Source organism: Hyla sarda, chromosome 12, assembly GCF_029499605.1.
Source record: "Hyla sarda isolate aHylSar1 chromosome 12, aHylSar1.hap1, whole genome shotgun sequence".
Taxonomy (NCBI): domain Eukaryota; kingdom Metazoa; phylum Chordata; class Amphibia; order Anura; family Hylidae; genus Hyla; species Hyla sarda.
In genome coordinates this window covers 19080065-19095644 of record NC_079200.1, presented here as the reverse complement: position 1 = coordinate 19095644, position 15580 = coordinate 19080065, and the positions used below count along the sequence as shown (strand labels likewise).

At 43.2% G+C, this 15580-nt stretch overlaps 1 protein-coding gene across 2 annotated transcripts in view; it reads right to left on the bottom strand.

Annotated features, from left to right (window-relative positions):
• TMEM98 (transmembrane protein 98) overlaps positions 1-15580 on the bottom strand; it is a 132437-nt gene that overhangs the window by 32071 nt on the left and 84786 nt on the right. Inside the window, exon 1 of one of the 2 annotated variants that reach the window (XM_056548804.1) lies at positions 1606-1711. The exons of the other annotated variant lie outside the window; for it this stretch is intronic. The gene's annotated coding sequence lies outside the window, so the exon portion shown is untranslated. Of the gene's footprint in view, positions 1-1605; positions 1712-15580 lie in introns of those variants that run through there. 2 annotated transcript variants of the gene reach the window in all.

The following is a 15580-nucleotide window of genomic DNA, read 5'->3' as shown; positions in this document are numbered from 1 at the left end:
TCTTTTATATGATCACAAGTTCTTGTTGACTTGGTGGTTTATAGTATTTTTTTTGTATTTTTAGTATTTACAGTTCAAGGAAAGTAACATTTACCCTGCATATAATTTACATTTATTACTTATTATGGTTTCACAGAAAAGAAAAATTGAAGAAAAAAAAATAAATAAATAAAAGCAATAATAGGATTAAAATTCCTGCCATTTTACACAAGATGGATTAGTTGCTTAGGTTTTAAAGAACCCGCAACCTATTTATACAGCGCTATAGAAACAGCATCTCATTCAGGAACAGGTTAATAAAACTTATGCAGATTTTAAAGAACTTAAAAAAAATGTAAACAGTTTTGAAAACATTGATATTTTTGAGGAATTGTGATAATATAATACAAGAATTATATAAGAAAAAAAATATTCTCCTAAAAATAAGACTTTTGTCCAAGCTTTATAGAATGAAACAATACAATAAAAAAAAAATATATATATTCTCCTAAAAATAGGACTTTAGCCCAAACTTTATAGAATGAAACAATACAATAAAAAAAATATTCTCCTAAAAATAGGAATTTAGCCCAAGCTTTATAGAATGAAACAATGCAATAATAATAAAAAATAATAATAATAATAATAATAATAATAATATATATATATATATATATATATATATATATATATATATGCTCCTAAAAATAAGACTTTAGTCCAAGCTTTTTAGAATAGAACAATAAAAAAAAAAAATATATATATATATTCTCCTAAAAATAGGTCTTTAGCCCAAGCTTTATAGAATGAAACAATACAATAAAAAAATTAAAAAATATTCTCCTACAAATAATACTTTAGTCCAAGCTTTATAGAATAAAACAATACAATAAAAAATTTAAAATATTCTCCTAAAAATTGAAATTTAGTCCAAGCTTTATAGAATGAAACAATACAATAAAAAAATAATAATAATAAAAAATATATATATATTCTCCCAAAAATAGGTCTTTAGCCCGAGCTTTATAGAATGAAACAATACAAAAAAAAACTATATATATATGTTTTTTTTTTCTTTCCTAAAAATAAGACTTTAGCCCAAGCTTTATAGAATAAAACAATACAATAAAAAATAAAAACTATTCTCCTAAAAATTGGAATTTAGCCCAAGCTTTATAGAATGAAACAATACAAAAAAAAATATATATATATATATATATATATTCTCCTAAAAATAAGACTTTAGTCCAAGCTTTTTAGAATAAAACCATACAATAAAAAATAAAAAAAATGAAATATTCTCCTAAAAATAGGAATTTAGCCCAAGCTCTATAGAATGAAGCCAGAACATCACATTTCTATCCAGCCATATGAAGTTCAAGAGGAAAAAAATTGTGCCGAGATAAATCATCGCCCTTCCCCCAGTACTGTAGAACAGACTAAACTCCCATCAGATATATACGTGTATATATATATATATATATATATATATATATATATATATATATATAAATATATACGTATATTGTAGACATACAGCAGGATGCACTGATCTTGGGGCACATATAGGCTAAGCACATATAGCTAGCACAACAGCAGTAGTGTAGTATAGAAAAGTAACTTTACCTTTTGTTCTCAGTTTCCTCCATTCCCACATTCCTGCTCTTATCTTAGACACTGGGAGTAAGAACATTCCAGCCTGACAGATTGCAGAGAACCTGGCCCTGTGCATTATGGGATTAGTCAGTGGACTCAGGGCGCACACATAGAATAGTAAAAAAAGAAAAAAAAAATGTTTGGGACTACAAGACACCATTGCACACAATACATTAATGGCTCCTATATATACAGTGGTCCCTCAAGTTATAATATCAATTGGTTCCAGGACGACCATTGCATGGTGAAACCATCGTATGTTGAGACCAGAACTCTTTGGAAACCTGGTAATTGGTTCTGAAGCCACCAAAATGTCATCCAAAAATAGGAAAAAGTGAGGATCAAAGAAAAATAAGTAGATAACTAATACAGATAAAGCAAATCCTTACATATAAAAGTAATAAAGATCTGCTGGGAACTGTAATCACTGTCTATGGAGAGGACAGGAGCTTCTTCAGGGTCCTGTACAGTACACAGTGTCCTAAAAAAGTAACATGGAGCCGCCCCCACCTGGTGTCCAAAGGAGCAGCTAACCCTGGCACAGTTAAAGAGTACAGAACATGCAGTACCTCCCTGTACTGTAGGGGGTGCTACCAGACACCAGTCAGTGCATACACTTCAGTAATACAGATAAAGAGTACAGAACATGTAGTACCTCCCTGTACTGTAGGAGGTGCTACCAGACACCAGTCAGTGCATACACTTCAGTAATACAGGTAAAGAGTACAGAACATGTAATACCTCCCTGTACTGTAGGGGGCGCTACCAGACACCAGTCAGTGCATGCACTTCAGTAATACAGGTAAAGAGTACAGAACATGTAATACCTCCCTGTACTGTAGGGGGCGCAACCAGACACCAGTCAGTGCATGCACTTCAGTAATACAGGTAAAGAGTACAGAACATGTAATACCTCCCTGTACTGTAGGGGGCGCAACCAGACACCAGTCAGTGCATGCACTTCAGTAATACAGGTGTTTTACCAGTGAATGCCCATTCTGATTGGTTGGTTCTTCCGGCCATTGACATGTGGAGATCTGGACTGTCTGTAGCATTGTATGTTGAGTCTGTGTTACGCCGAGCGCTCCGGGTCCCTGCTCCTCCCCAGAGTGCTCGCAGCGTTCTCCTCTCTGCAGCTCCCCGGTCAGACCCGCTGACCAGGAGCGCTGCACTGACATTCACGATGGGGATGCGATTCGCATAGCGGGATGCGCCCGCTCGCGAATCGCATCCCAAGCCACTTACCCGTCCCATTCCCCGGCTGTCACGCTCTGGCGCGCGCAGCTCCGCTCTCTAGGGCGTGCGCGCACCAGCTCTCTAAGATTTAAAGGGCCAGTGCACCAGTGATTGGTGCCTGGCCCAATCAGTCTAATTAGCTTCCACCTGCTCTCTGTCCATATAACCTCACTTCCCCTTCCCTTCCTTGCCGGATCTTGTTGCCTTGTGCCAGAGAAAGCGTTTAGTGTTGTCCAAAGTCTGTGTTCCAGATCTTCTGCTATTGCTATTGACTACGAACCTTGCCGCCTGCCCCGACCTTCTGCTACGTCTGACCTTGCCTCTGCCTAGTCCTTCTGTCCCACGCCTTCTCAGCAGTCAGCGAGGTTGAGCCGTTGCCGGTGGATACGACCTGGTTGCTACCGCCGCAGCAAGACCATCCCGCTTTGCGGCAGGCTCTGGTGAATACCAGTAGTAACCTAGAACCGGTCCGCCGACACGGTCCACGCCAATCCCTCGCTGACACAGAGGATCCACATCCAGCTAGCCGAATCCTAACAGTCTGGTTTCAAGTTACAATGGTCCAGAAAAGACCATTGTATGTTGAGGCCATTGTAAGTTGAGGCCATTGTAAGTTGAGGCCACTGTAAGTTGAGGCCACTGTACGTTGAGGGATCACTGTGCCATTGCTTATCTATATGGTTTCTATTATTACAGCCTGTACCCACCAGTTGTACTGCCTATACAACAGGAATAGCATAAATCATACAACACAAGGGGGTCAGGCCACTTAGTGGCCTGACCCCCTTGTGTTGTATGATTTATGCTACTCCTGTTGTCGACACCAGCTGTGTACCCCGTAAATTCTCGACTTGTTTATTTTTGTCTGTATCATTTACCAGTTTACTATCTCATTGCTCTAACTGTGTAGGTTATGTACTATTTATCCATCCGCATAGACATAGCCACTGATTGTATTTAAAGGGGTACTCCGCTGAAAAACATATTTTTTTAAATCAACTGGTGCCAAAAAAGTAAAACAGATTTGCAAATGACTCTCATTTCAAAATCCTAATCCTTCCAGTACTTGTCAGCTGCTGTATACTCCACAGGAAGTTCTTTTCTTTATGAATTTCCTTTCTGTCTGACCACAGTGCTCTCTGCTGACACTTCTGTCCATGTCAGGAACTGTCCAGAGCAGGAACGAATCCCCATAGCAAACCTATCCTGCTCTGGACCGTTCCTGACATGGACAGAGGTGTCAGCAGAGAGCACTACTGTGGTCAGACAGAAAGGAAATTCAAAAAGAAAAGAACTACAGCAGCTGATAAGTACTGGAAGGATTAAGATTTTTTAAATAGAAGTCATTTACAAATCTGTTTAACTTTCTGGCACCAGTTCATTTACGAAAAATAATTTTTTTCAAAGGAGTACCCCTTTAAAGAGGTTATCCAGGAGCTCCTTTCTTTAAAAAGTTTCATTGAAGTGAATGGAGCCAAGACGTGGAGCTGTTTTTGAAAGAAATTAGCTCAGTTTTTCTATTCCTGGATAACCCCTTTAACCCCTTAATGACCAAGCCCATTTTCACCTTAAGGACCAGGCCAATTTTATTTTAGCGTTTTCGTTTTTTCCTCCTCACCTTCTAAAATCCATAACTCCTTTATATTTCCATCTACAGACCCATATAAGGGCTTGTTTTTTGCATGACCAATTGTACTTTGTTAGGAAACCTCTCATTTTACCATAAAATGTACGGCGAACCCCCCAAAAAAAATTTAGGGAGGAAATTTAAATGAAAACCAAAATTTTGCACATTTTGGAGGGTTTTGTTTTCACGCTGTACACTTTACGCTAAAAATGACGTGATCTTTATTCTGTGGGTCAATACGATTTAAATGATACCCATGGCTAGATACTTTTATATTTTTGTACCGCTTAAAAAAAATCTAAAACTTTTTGTACAAAATCAGTAATCTAAAATTGCCCTTTTTTGACCCCCTATAACTTTTTCATTTTTCTGTATATAGGGCGGTATGAGGACTCATTGTTTGCGCCGTCATCTGTACTTTGTTTTTGATACCACATTTGCATATATAAAACTTTTAGATAATTTTTTATAAATTTTTTTTAACAAAATGTGACAAAAAGGCGGCATTTTTGGACTTTTTACATTTTTTACGTTTCCGCCATTCACCGTACGGGCTCATTAACATTATATTTTGATAGTTTGGACATTTACGCACGCGGCGATACCAAATATGTTTATAAAAAAAATGTTTACGCTTTTTGGGGGTAAAATGGGAAAAACGGACAATTTTCATTTTTATTGGGGGAGGGGATTTTTCACATTTTTTTTACTTTTTATTTTTACATTTTTCAACTTTTTTTTTACACTTTTTATGTCCCCATAGGGGACTATCTATAGCAATCCTTTGATTGCTAATACTGTGCAGTGCTATGCATAGGACATAGCACTGATCAGTATTATCGGTGATCTTCTGCTCTGGTCTGCTCGATCACAGACCAGAGCAGATGACCCTGGGAGACGGCCGGAGTGCTGCGGGCGATCCGATCATCCAATCAAAGTGCCGCAATGCCGCAGATGCCGTGATCTGCATTGATCACGGCATCGGAGGGGTTAATGGCGGACATCCGCGGGATCGCGGATGAAGGCCATTACGGGCGGGTCCCCGGCTGCTGCTAGCAGCCGGAACCTGCCGTGTATGACGCGAGCACCCTTCCGATGCTCGCGGTCATACACAGGACGTAAATGTACGTCCTGGTGCGGGAAGTCCCGCCAACCCAGGACGTACATTTACGTCAGTGGTCGTTAAGGGATTAATAACTTCTTTACAACATTAGGCCTACTACCTGCCAGGTCACGGCCTCTTTTTATTTTTGTAACATCTGTCTGATAAAGCTGATATATTGGAGCTTATCAGGAGACTGGAAAATCTGGGTGGCATGCATGCTGAATGCCATGCAGCTTTCCTAGTTTCCAGTGATAGGCTGCTCGTCCTCCCTGCATTCATCACTGCAGCAGCGATGTCTTCTTTCCCCCACCTGCCCTGATCCCTTTCCCTGCCCCCCCCCCCCCCCCCCCCCCAGCATTAACTATTCTCTGCCTGCGGGACAGTTCAATCATACTTTACAATGATTTAGGTCCAGCTGCAGGATGTTTAAAAAAAAAACTATAATTGCTGGAATATAGCTGGCACTGCACAGTTCTATTGCAATTTCCATCCGGACACCGTATACCACTTTACAGCAATCTACATCCTTGATAAGTTGTACCGGTGGTGCTCAATCTGGATAGATGTATAAATCGTGACACAATAGAAATATAAAATCCCCAGCACCCTTCTTATGTATTATTAAATTGCACTTTGTAAATAATATAAGTCAGGACATGCACACTGATATCTGTCAGCAGTGAGGCTGCACATGTAACGGTATACGAGCGTTGCTGACATACAGTATATTATTAAGTGAGCCAGAAGAAACATTTAAAGGGGTTATCCACTATAAGGTGATTTTAGTAGTAGGTACCTGCCAGAACTGGGTATTTCCTGTTCAATTTAGTTCTCTAAACTACACATCCCATAGTTCCATAGTTTGTAAGTATGAGGTCACTTTGCTCCCTCCCACACATCAGCCACCCCACCCATTGACACACTGTGATCCCTTCAATGCAATACATCAGTGTTTTCTAACCAGGGTGCCTCCAGCTGTTGCAAAATGATCTCTCTCCCACCCAGCGGTCGCTCCATCCATTGAAGCAGACAGACTCCCTCTGATCACCTGACTAGTGATGTCAGGTCTCGACGCACTGCAACCTGGGAAATCCTGAGACCTGAGTAATTTTGTATGTGATTTTGATAATCACATAAGAATTGTGAGAAAACCGTCACACACAGGTGCAAAGATCTAAAGATCTTTTTTTCAATAACACACAGACACTGTCTGCTCTCTCAGGAAAATATCCCAGCAATGCCTGTCTGCATCGATGGCTGCTGAATATATAGGGCTGTGACATCACAGGGCTGGCTGGCTGCTGATAGGCTGCATGCCGCATTTGATTAAGGGTGATCCCGCCTACCCGCTTTCCCAGAGTTCCTTGCCCAATGTCCTCACACATGTAGCCGCCATTTTAGATCCCCTGGCCTGCACTGCACTAAATGGAGTTTAGTGAAGCAATTCGTTTTATCGAATCGCAGCGATATTCAAATTTGTTACTAATCACATTTTTCAGGAAATTCGTCACGAATTTGGATTCATCTGATTCGATTCGCTCATCTCTAGTTATAAGGCCAAGTCTAATCAATTCTTAGATTACAGACATAGCCAAAAAACCTGTACAAATCTTGGGCGTTGTTCACATTAGTGTGTCATTGCAGCTATGCTGAATCTTTTTCCCAAACCCTTAATGATCCTGTTGCTTTCAAATCTGACAAATCTGCGCAGAATACTGTACGTGTGAATAGACCCTAAGGGTACGTTCCCACACAGCGTATTTTGCTGCGTATTTGCTGCGTATTTGGTGCTGCGTATTTTCCTACCCATTGACTTCAACAGAGAAAATAAAATACGCAGCAGCAAATACGCAGCAAATAGGCCGTGTGGGAATGTACCCTCAAGAGGTATTCCGTTCCTGGACATCTTGGGGGACATTCATCAAGACCTGTGTAAAAGGGAAAAGTCAACCAGTTATCTATAGCAACCAATCAGATCGCCTCTTTCATTTTTCAGAGGCCCTTTTTTAAAATGAAAGAAACGATCTGATTTGTTGAAATTGACAACTGGCCAACCTTCCTTTACACAGGTTTTGATGAATCTCCCCCCTTATCCCTATCTAAAGGATGGCGGGTGGTCCGGCCACTGGGACCCTCTGCGATCTCCAGGCTGGCATACCAGTGTTCTGAACATTTATGTGGGTTTGTGCAGCCATGGTAGTGCGGTCACACAACGCCCCCTCCATTCATGTCTATAGGAGGGGGCATGTCAAGCGACCACAGCCATCACGCCCCCTCCCACAGACATGAATTGAGGTGGCGTGGCGTGACCTCACTACCATGGCCGCCCGAACCCTGCATCCTGTTCAGAGCACCGGGGTGCCATCCTGGAGATGGCGGGGGTCCCAACGACCAGACCCCTTCCACGATCAGACATCTTATCCCTTATCCTTTTGTGGTGACCCACGGGTGTATGGTAGGACCACGGGTGTAGTGGTGTGAGTGGTGGGATCAGATGGTATTAACCCCAGAGGTAAGATGTTGTTAATCCCTAGTGTTCATGACGCCAGTGTGGTTTTAGGGTTCCCGAACACCACATGCCCATCTTCTCCACTATCCCAGTTGCTAGTAGTGAAATGAGAGTCCACAACCAGTTATGGTCAAATGGAAGATTTACTGAGTATAAGACAGATGGAATTATCTTCACAGCTAAGGCCAGATTTCTCAGAGAGGTTGCCAGGACCCAGAAGGATCTAGCAGCTTGCTGGACCAATATACTTGTAATTAACTTGACTCAAGATTGGACTTGACTTGACTATATGCCGGACTTGACTAGTTTCAGTGACATCAGACATAGACTTGAGACTTACTGGAATGACAGTAGCTTTTGGGGTCTTCCAGATGCTGATCAACTGCACTAAGCTCTCTGATGGTTGCTGTGCTCAGTAAAGACTGATGGTACAAGAGAGGGAATTGAAATGGCCGCCCCTTTATATAGTGGGGGGTTGGACTAAAGCCCATTGGTCAAGCTGCGGGTCATAGGTTAAGCTGATACTGTCTGGGAGAACATGTGACAACAAATCAGGTGACTGCTTAACATAACATGTGACAGACTTACACAGGTCCTGTAGACCTCCCACAGGTCCTCTGCACTACCCATACATTAAGATACTGTCTAAGCATTAAAGTGATATACACAACATTATGGAACAACAGGGGGAGACCATGCAGGGTCACTGAGGGTCTCAACCTAACAGGGCCTAAGGGTAGTACAGGACCATGTCCTGTACTGGGACATCACACTTTGGATTGGGAATAAGATGTCCAGGGGTGGCGTACCCCTTTAAGGAAATATTTCTATCACCACCAAGTTTAACACTCACCTGGTGAGGTTGCAAAAGTCTCTACTACTATGCATGCAATATGAAAATGGCCAGCATAGGGATTGGGAACTGCAGCTGCCAACCCTCTAAAAGACGTTCTTAAACTGAACTGGGTGCTTGAATCAATGTAAGGGTATGTTCACACTGAAGAATTCCCACAGAATTCTGAGAGCGGAACTCCGCGAGTAGAATTCCGTTTAGTGAACAGTACCATCAGTGTGAATGGGTCTTCCGTGAGAATACTGTGACATTTCAGCAGCAGTCACCAAAATTGTTCTGTGCAAAGAAAGAACATGTTAATTCTTTGGGTGGAATTCCGTGAGTAATGCATAGCCGTCAATGGTGACGGCGCAGTGCCCCGTGATTCTACCGCCGAAGTATTTTCCGCAAATGTAGATTCCGTAGTGTGAATGCACCCTAAAGGCCTCTTTTGTGTTGCTCTCTTTGTTGGTTTTAATCAAGTGGATATATATATATATATATATATATATATATATATATATATATACACACACACACATACACACACTGCTCAAAAAAATAAAGGGAACACTTAAACAACACAATGTAACTCCAAGTCAATGACACTTCTGTGAAATCCCACTGTCCACTCAGGAAGAACACTGATTGACAATCAATTTCACATGCTGTTGTGCAAATGGAACAGACAACAGGTGGAGATTATAAGCAATTAGCAAGACACCCCCAATAAAGGAGTGGTTCTGCAGGTGGTGACCACAGACCACTTCTCAGTTCCTGTGCTTCCTGGCTGATGTTTTGGTCACTTTTGAATGCTGGCGGTGCTTTCACTCTAGTGGTAGCATGAGACGGAGTCTACAACCCACACAAGTGTCTCAGGTAGTGCAGCTCATCCAGGATGGCACATCAATGCGAGCTGTGGCAAGAAGGTTTCTGTGTCTGTCAGCATAGTGTCCAGAGCATGGAGGCGCTACCAGGAGACAGGCCAGTACATCAGGAGACGTGGAGGAGGCCGTAGGAGGGCAACAACCCAGCAGCAGGACCGCTACCTCTGCCTTTGTGCAAGGAGGTGCAGGAGGAGCACTGCCAGAGCCCTGCAAAATGACATCAGCAGGCCCCAAATGTGCATGTGTCCACTCAAACAGTCAGAAACAGACTCCATGAGGGTGGTATGAGGGCCCGATGTTCACAGGTGGGGGTTGTGCCGTACAGGACGTTTGACATTTGCCAGAGATCACCAAGATTGGCAAATTCGCCACTGGCGCCCCGTGCTCTTCACAGATGAAAGCAGGTTCACACTGAGCACATGTGACAGAGTCTGGAGACGCCGTGGAGAACTTTCAGCTGCCTGCAACATCCTCCAGCATGACCGGTTTGGCGGTGGGTCAGTAATGGTGTGGGATGGCATTTCTTTGGGGTCCACACAGCTCTCCATGTGCTTGCCAGAGGTAGCCTGACTGCCATTAGGTACCGAGATGAGTTCCTCAGACCCCTTGTGAGACCATATGCTGGTGCGGTTGGCCCTGGGTTTCTCCAAATGCAATACAATGCTAGACCTCATGCGGCTGGAATGTGTCAGCAGTTCCTGCAAGAGGAAGGCATTGATGCTATGGACTGGTCCGCCCGTTCCCCAGACCTGAATCCGATTGAGCACATCTGGGACATCATGTCTCGCTACATCCACCACAGACTGTCCAGGAGTTGGTGGATGCTTTAGTCCAGGTCTGGGAGGACATCCCTCAGGAGACCATCCGCCACCTCATCAGGAGCATGCCCAGGCGTTGTAGGGAGGTCATACGGGCACGTGGAGGCCACACACACTACTGAGCCTCATTGTGACTTGTTTTAAGGACATTACATAAAGTTGGATCAGCCTGTAGTGGGGTTTTCAACTGTGATTTTGAGGGTGACTCCATATCCAGACCTCCATGGGTTGATACATTTGATTTCCATTGATAATTTTTGTGTGATTTTGTTGTCAGTGCATTCAACTATGTAAAGACGAAAGTATTTCATACAATTAGTTCACTCATTCAGATCTAGGTTGTGTTATCTTAGTTTTCCCTTTAGTTTTTTGAGCCGTGTATATATTTGATGCATTACTCATAACCAGCATAAAGCAGCACTTAGTCAGGTTCTAGTGATGACAAACTTCTAGTGATGTACCATAGTGGGTCAAGGAATGTTGTCCCATTCATAACATGATCTCCTCCTTTTAGTCAAAGGACATCATAGCAATTGAGTCACAAAATAGAATAAATAATATAGGTAACAGCATCTTTCTAATTGGTCAATAGGTGTCACTATACTACCAGTGTTGACGATTCTATCTCCGGAAGGTTCTCCAGAATTACATAAATGCAACATTGGTAGTATAGTGACACCTATTGGCCAATTAGAAAGATGCTGTTACCTATGTTATTTATTGGTTTGGATACCAATGTAGCTATAGCAGAACTATGTGTCAATAAAGAAAAGATACTAATGTTTCATTGGCCTTACAATGGAGGTTTGTGATGTACACACTACTTTATTATACAAAAAACAAAACAAAAAAAAAACATCACCCTGGGTGATTGTAAGCCCATGCAACATGACTACACATCTCCCACCAGCCCTCCGTCGCATTACTACAACTCCTAGCTTGTCCTTAGGACATGCTGTGGGTTGTAGTCATGCGGCGCGGGTGGGTAACAAATGTACTAACCTATTTTCCGTGTTTTTTTCTTCTCATTTCAGATCCATGTATCCTATGGAGTACTTCGGATTCGGTGGACTACTACGATGACCAGTGTTTTGTTTTTTGTTTTTTTTAATTTACTTTAGGCTTAGTAGTGGAGGCTGTCTTATAGACGGAATCTATTACTAAGCTAGGGCTTAGCCCCAAAAACACCTAGCGCTAACCCCCAATTATTACCCCGGTACCCACCGCCACAGGGGTGCCGGGAAGGCGTCGGTACCAACAGGCCTGGAGCTTTAACCTGTTCAGGACGCAGGGTGTATGCATACGCCCTGCATCCAGAGTCCTTAAGGACGTAGGGCGTATGGATACGCCCGTGGGAATTCCGGTCCCTGCCTCTAGCCGGTCGGGGACCGGACCAGGATGCCTGCTGAAATCATTCAGCAGGCATCCCAGCACATCGCCGACGGGGGTCCTGAGACCCCCCATGTCGGCGATCACAGGAAATCGCATGTCAATTCAGACATGCGATTTTCTGCTATTCCGGGTTGATCAGGTCTCTGGTGACCCGATCGCCCAGAAAATAGGGATGATCGGAGCTGTCAGTGATCGGAGCTGTCCTAAGGGATGGGAGCGAGGTTGCAGTGGTGCCACCTCCTCCTATCCCCTGCCATTAGTCAGCAATGAGTACTGACCAATGGCAGTTGAAGATGGGGGGTTACCATGGAAACCCCCCGCTCTGCCCACCCCTGGATGTTGGGCAGAACGGGGGGAGAAGATGGCGGCCGGTACCTGGGGAGAAGATGCAGTGGGGACCGACGATCATCGGTGGCATCAGCGGAGATTAGCGGCACAGGTAGGGAGGCGACAGCGTGGAGCATCAAGGAAGGTGGCAGTAAAGCGATATTTACTGCTGCCTTCCTAGTGGTTGCCAAACTGCCACTCCCGGCCAAAGGCTGTCTGGGCATGCTGGGAGATGTAGTTTTGCAACTTCTGGAGGGTCACAGTTTGGAGACCACTATTACAGTGGTGCCCAAACGGTAGCCCTCCAGATGTTGCCAAACTACAACTCTCAGCATGCTTAGACTGCCCAGGCATGCTGGGAGTTGTAGTTCTGTAACATCTGTCCCTTCAGATTTTGCAATTTTCATGAAAATTTTGAAAATTGCTGCTATACTTTGAAGATCTCTAATATTTTCAAAAAGTTATAATATGTCCATTTTATGATGCCAACATAAAGTGGACATATTGTATTTGTGAATCAATATACAATTTATTTGGAATATCCATTTTCTTTACAAGCAGAGAGTTTCAAAGTTAGAAAAATGCTACATATTCAAAATTTTCATGAAATTTTGGGATTTTTCACCAAAAAAGGATGCAAGTAACGACGAAAATTTATCAATAAAATAAAGTAGAATATGTCATGAAAAAATAATCTCAGAATCAGAATAATTGGTAAAAGCATCTTAGAGTTATTAATCCATAAAGTGACAGTGGTCAGAATTACAAAAAAGGGCTCAGTCCTTAAAGGGGTACTCCACCCCTGGCATCTTATCCCCTATCCAAAGGATAGGGGATAAGATGTTAGATCGCCGCGGTCCCGCTGCTGGGGACCCCGGGGATCGCCGCTGCGGCACCCCGCCATCATTATTGCAAAGAGCAAGTTCGCTCTGCGCGTAATGACGGGCGATACAGGGGCGGAGCAGCGTGACGTCATGGCTCCGCCTCATGACATCACGTCCCGTCCCCTTAATGCAAGTCTATGGCAAGGGGCGTGATGACCGCCATGCCCCCTCCGATAGACTTGTGTTGACGGGGGCGGGCCGTGACGTCACGAGGGGCGGAGCCATGACGTAACGATGCTCCACCCCTGTATTGCCTGACATTACGTGCAGAGCGAACTCGCGATCTAACATCTTATCCCCTATCCTTTGGATAGGGGAGAAGATGTCTAGGGGTGGAGCACCTCTTTAAGGTGAAAATGAGCTGCGTCCTTAAGGGGTTAAAAATGGTGCTCCTGGGCCTAGGTGGTTACAGGCTGGGGTTATTTAGGCTGGGGTGGGCCAGTAACAATGGTCCGCGCACACCCTGGTAATGTCAGGCTGTTGCTGCTTGGTTTTTATCTGGCTGAGAATGAAGATACGCTGAAAGCTATGCATTTTTTAAAATTATATTATTATTTATGAAAAATTGTGTGGGGTTCCCCATATTTTCATTATCAGCCAGATACCAACCAAGCAGCAACAGCCTGACACTACCAGGGTGGGCGAGGACCATTGTTACTGAAGCCAGGGTGGTAAGTATGGCTCTGTTCTCATTATGCATTTTGTATCATGTGAATACAGCCTTTTTGGCAGTGTGTTCCCAAACAACGAGACTCCAGCTGTTGCTTAACTGTAGCCCCCATCACTAACTATTGTAGTTGAGCAACAATTGGTGGCTCCCTGTTTAGGAACACAGTACATTATGGGTAATGTGTTCCTAAACAGAGTGTCAAAATGTACTACCCCATTTTTCGTTTTTTGCTGAAATCCTGCCGTGTGCACAGTGAAGCAGAATCCCATTGAAATATACTTACAACATGAAATGCAGTCAGGGAGAGGGAATCGGTGCAGGGGGGGTAAGTAGATGGTGACAGATTCTGTTTCACTCGGCCGGATGAAGCTCGTGTAACGAGCGAAACAGAATCTGTCGCCAACTACTTACCCCCCCTGCACCGATCCCTCTCCCTAACTGCATTTCATGTTGTAAGTATATTTCAATAAAGAAGCTGATTATAGAGAAGACCGGTGAGTGCCGATTATTTCTATTCCTTCACTGCACTGAAGATTTGAACTTTGTTACTCTATCAGAGCACCACCTAATCTCTAAGGATTTTCCTAGTTAAAGGGTACCTCTCATCAAAAAAACTTTTGATATATTCTAGATTAATGTATGCAGAATAACTTTACAATTGCATGTTACTAAAAAATATGCTTCTTTCAATTTAATTTTCCACTTTGAAGAAATGACCACTAGGGGTCTCCCTACCAGTCCTGGCAGCAAGCATTTCAGACTCATGCTGGAGTCCTAAACACTACGAGCTGCCAGTCTGCTTTGTTCACAGCCTGTTTGGCTGTGAACAAAGCAGGCTGGCTACTCTGAGTGTTTAGGAGTCCAGCATGAGTCAGAAATGCTTGCTGACAGGACTGATCGGGAAAAATACAATAGAATGAAGCATATTTTTCATTAACATGCTATCTGAAAGTAATTCAACATTCATTAATCTACAATATATCAAAAGTTTATTTGATGAGAGGTACCCTTTAAGTGTCCGTCCAATGGTCCGGTATAGCCAGTCATAGCAGTGCCAAATATTGCATCTTGGTTTTGTAGATTTGTAAATTACTTCAATAAAAAAATCTTAATCCTTTCAGTACTTATGAGCTTCTGAAGTTAAGGTTGTTCTTTTCTGTCTAAGTGCTCTCTGATGACATGGAACCACCCAGTTTCGAAGCAAATCCCCATAGCAAACCTCTTCTAAACTGGGCGGTTCCCGAGACAGGTGTCATCAGAGAGCACTTAGACAGAAAAGAACAACCTTAACTTCAGAAGCTCATAAGTACTGAAAGGATTAAGATTTTTTAATAAAAGTAATTTACTAATCTTGTGGCAATTTAGGAGGAGATATACATTGGAGCACTCACCTCAAACACCGGAGCCGTAGTGCTGCAAAAAGATTTTTATTTCTTTCCGTCAAGTTGGATACAATAGCAGGGAGGAGGAGATGTAAACCTGCGGGTGGGCTACACTGATGGGCGACGGTCCGTTATCGCACCTTATCGCTTCGTCAGGCCCCGAGGGTTATGGCTCGATAACGGACCGTCGCCCATCAGTGTAGCCCACCCGCAGGTTTACATCTCCTCCTCCCTGCTATTGTATCCAACTTGACGGAAAGAAATAAAAATCTTTTT